We start from the raw sequence: 4463 nt of genomic DNA on the forward strand, positions 1-4463 counted from the left end.
AAATCATCCCAACTTTATATTTCCAGACTTGACCCCAGCACCGACGAAGTTCATTGTATTACCAGCATTTTGGTGGCATATTCGACCAGCAGGCCAATTAACTCAACGTCATGCAGGTTCTAGTGCAGATGTTTCCATGCAAACTATGGGTATCATCAACGAAGGAGACTTTACTATACATACCTTTTCAGCACGCTGTTTTATGACTGGTTAAAGTCTGGTACATTTCAAAGTATAAGACACATATTATTGTATGCATGTCTACAGATTGCAGATTATGTTGGCTTGCTTCTGAATGAGACTGCAAAATGCTGCAAACAGTGGCCACCTTTCAAAGCAGCTTTTGCAGAAAACCGTTTGATTTTTCTATTCCCCGTGAGCCACTATTTTTCGAGGCCGTGTAAAGGTGAACGCGGCGACTAGAAAATCTAGGTTTGTCAGTGCCACAAGGACCACCACTTTGTAGTACATTTGAGCATTATCTAATGTTACCAAATGAGTGTTGAGAGACATGTTGCTTTCAAAATAATTTATTGGTTGGCTGCAGGTTCATCAGTGCACACAAAATTTTTAGCCTAGAAGGAAGTTGACCTAGAGCAAGACATCTTTTATTTATGCTTCTTCGCTGTCTTCCTCTCTCCTAAATATACAAATGTGTATATACAGCTTCACAATCATGATGTGTTGAGGTCAGTGCTAAATAAAAAAAAAATGCATCTGACAAAAATATAGTTAGAGATTGAGTACACAAAATTCATTCTAAGTGAGCCTATATATGTCTTGTAGATTCCAAGGGAAGGCAAGTATAGCAGGGGGCAGCAGAAACTCAGGCAGGCAGGTGAGATTAAAAAGTTTGCGGGGATCAGATGGATGCAGCTGACAGAGGAACGGGTTATTTGGATAGATATGGGAGAGGCATCTATACAAGCAGGTATATACACAACTGCACAATTATGATGCATTTGCGGTCAGTGCTAAAAAAAATTCCACCCATCAAAGGTATAGGTGGGAAGTGAGCACACAAAATTCATTCTAAGTGAGCCTATATATGTCTTGTAGATTCCAAGGGAAGGCAAGCGTAGCAGGGGGTGGCAGAAATTCGGGCACACAGATGAGATTAGGAAGTCTGCGGGGTTCATATGAATGCAGCTGACAGAGGATCGGTTTATTTGAATGGATATGGGAGAGGCACCTATTATGATGCCTCCCCCATTATGATGTATCTGCGTTCAGTTCCAAAAAAAGAAAAATTCTACCCGTCAAAGGTAAAGGAAGAGAGTGAGTACACTAAATTCATTCTAAGTGAGCCTATATATGTCTTTTAGATTCCAAGGGAAGGCAAGTGTAGCAGGGGGTGGCAGAAACTCAGGCAAGCAGATGAAGTTAGGAAGTTTGAGAGAATCATGCACCTGACACTGGATCGGGTTATTCGGATGGATATGGGAGAGACATTTGCCCAGCAGTGGGTGCAGTCAGGCTGGTGATATCAACAAGACTAACAACTGGATGAGTTGGTACTGATTCATCTTAAAACCAGCCAGAAGACGAAGCACGTGAGAGGAGTGCAGGACAAAGTTTGACTAACAACTGAAATGTTACTGAAGGAAAGAGGCAAAAGATGATTCGCACAGAAATGCACGTGCACGAAAAACCCCCAAAGCAGTGAAAGCGTGGAAAGCAGAAAGGGTCTAAAAAATCATCTAAAAAAAGCAAATTCCCTATGGTCAAGAACCACTCGTTACAAAAGGGAAGCCACAGATTCAAATCCAAAGGCACACTATACTGCAAAGGCTAAGGACGTGTGTGTGGCTAAGTAATCAGTCAACAGTCTTTTGGAGCCTTTTTTACATGTGCATCTCTGTGCAAGTCTTCTTTTGCCTCTATCCCTTAGTAAAATTCTAGTTATTAGTCCAGCTGTCCTGCAATTCTCTCTCCTCATGTTTTCCAGCTTGTTTCAGAATGAATAAGGTGATGACTCTACAAACCTTGTGCAAACTGGAAACCAGTGTAAGTGTCAGATAGAAACCTTTCCCTTATTTGGCTTGCATCACAAATAGGGAGGACATTACTGTGATGTCTGCCGAGGCATCCCCAAAGCCAGTGCGCAAGCTGGCTGTAGCAGATGTAGCGGTGCCTCCTGTTGACAAGAGAAAAAGTATTCACTTTTCAGCATAGCAAAATGAAAATATGGTTTAGGTCTTTTACAAATTTGAAAGTTATTCATGCATCTGTACAATTAATTCCCGTCTAACAGAAGCTGTACAGTGTAACTTTCACTGTCAATTTATTCTCCCTGCAAGTATGGCAAACTTTGAATTCTGCTGCAGGTGATTGAGGGAGAATGAGACCCACCAAATATTTGAACTCAAGTGCAATCACTATTTGCTACTGCAGCAAAATAATGCCTGAAGGCAATGCAGCTTTTGACCGACAAAACCTGGTAGTCGTCTTACACCCTTTATACTAGTGTTGTGGCCGATGTCAATGTCCACGCTGATATCATCTGCATAGCAAGAAGATGTTAAATATGCGACTTATGCATTAAGCAGCTCTGTGCATGGAGTCATTCTATTCGAAGGAGGCATAAGCCCACTTCTGTCAACGGCTCTCAGTTGTTTTCCCACAACACGCCACGTGCCAAACTTTCTGCAAGTGCCGCAAAACTACTCTATAACTTCATTTGCTAACTGTAAAATTTCCAACACTTACTCAAGCTGTGGAAGTTTCGGTGTACTGGCCTTTGGAAGACCGTCTTTCTTTTTTTTTTTTTGTTGTCACATGCCAGCACATGTAAAATGTCAGTGTCAAAGCATTTTGGAGAGGTTTACTGTGTGGAGGTGTTGATGATGGTATCAGTGAAGTCGGACAATTTTTAAAATTATATTTGCACACTATACAACACTCGCCTAATGCAAATGGGTAAAAAAAAAAAAAAACTTGCAAATAAAACTTTGAGTGCTGGTATGGTGATTGTTCTGGCAGCAAGTGCGGACAGGCTATAACAAGAGTTGTCGGGCTAGTTAGTGATCGTCTGCAGAAGCAAGTCCTGCTCTGTGTGTTTTTCTCTTCTGTGTCGTTTTTTAGTGCATTTTCCCACGGCTTCTGCCGGAGACAGGCTACTTCACTGCATGCAATTTCACTTAGCACAGAGTCCTCCGAAATGAGATTGTTTTTGTACTTATTTACTGCATTTCTTGTGGCATTCCTTTGTATTCATGTTTTGAAGTGCTGCACTTGCTGAAGGTCATGCCTGGCTAATAAAACAAGCAAATGTGTCCGGACAAAGCTTTTTTTTTTTTTTTTTTATGCCCTTTCCATTTAGCAAGTTCACACTATCAGATGATGCGTCTTTTCTCATTTACTCGTGCATGAAATTAAGCAAACCAGTAATTTGCACGGTGAAACGTCATGCTCATGCGCACCTTAAACAAAAATATGAAAACCAGCGATGTTGTGTTCGCGCTAACATGGCGCAATATCGACACTGTAGACAGTGTAGATGATCGCAAGTAAGTAACGTTAAAGGGAAAGCTTTCTTTTATTAACACTGCCCTCCGCAATAGATTTCATTACAGCATTTCTTGCTCGAGAAAATGAAAAACAGGCGGCCGCTTGTTCAAGTTATGTCGCCTTTCGCTCAAGATTCTTACCTTGTGTTCTCGACTAGCAGTCCATGATCAAGAAGCATTTGGAGTAAATGCGGATGATACGGCTGCTTCAACTACGTAGTCGCCGCCGGGATCTCGCCAGATGCTCTCAAGAGCAGTCGCCATCGGCACGCACCGCCCGCAGCTGCACCTGTTCGAAAGCTTCGGTTAGCGATTGCGCACTCTCGCAACGGTCAAACGTAGGCTAGGCTGCAAGACTCGGACATACATACCAATGCGTAGTTCCGAAACGGCTGGGATCGGGAGGCTGACGGTCGGGGCTTCTGCAAGCCGGAGCTGTGCCGCGGTTACCGCGGCCTCTCGACACAAGTGTTACTGTACCGGTCGCTCGCAGGCTCCATCTTCGCCGACCTGGCACCCGAAAGGTTGCGTCGGCGTAAGGCTCAAAGCCCACGATGTAACCATGTTTTAACAGTAGCGACTATATTCTAGCAGCACAGCGACGCTGGAACCCACAGAGGAACCTAGGCGTCGGCCAATGGCCATATTAAAGAAACCCTGTGTGAGCGTAGAGTAGGGCACAATTAGAACCTCTAAAATACACCGAGCTCGGTCAACTTTGGTTCAGCAGGCTCCGGCAACGAGAGCTTCTCATTGGCTTAGCGCTATGACGTATATGTTGAGTTGAGGAGGACGCGAGCTAGGAAACCGAAATTCTGTTTTTGTCGCTATTAAATCAACGCGGGCGATGAAACGAATCGCGGTATATTATATGATGCAGGACAAGGATTCCATTTAACCAAACCGTGCAAAATTTCCGGAAAAAGTTTCACGACCCCTTTAAGTGAATTAAAA

General features: G+C 43.3%; 1 long non-coding RNA gene across 1 annotated transcript; it reads right to left on the minus strand.

Annotated features, from left to right (window-relative positions):
* Window positions 1-519: 519 nt before the first annotated feature.
* Window positions 520-4155, minus strand: LOC146173268 (uncharacterized). Its single transcript, XR_014702382.1, has 3 exons — window positions 3881-4155; window positions 3651-3798; window positions 520-2137 (listed from the first exon to the last, which is right to left on the minus strand). It is a non-coding gene; the product is annotated as an uncharacterized LOC146173268 (long non-coding RNA).
* Window positions 4156-4463: the final 308 nt, after the last annotated feature.

Source organism: Amblyomma maculatum, chromosome 11 (genome assembly GCF_055883805.1).
Source record: "Amblyomma maculatum isolate TAMU_Amacu chromosome 11, ASM5588380v1, whole genome shotgun sequence".
Lineage (NCBI taxonomy): Eukaryota > Metazoa > Arthropoda > Arachnida > Ixodida > Ixodidae > Amblyomma > Amblyomma maculatum.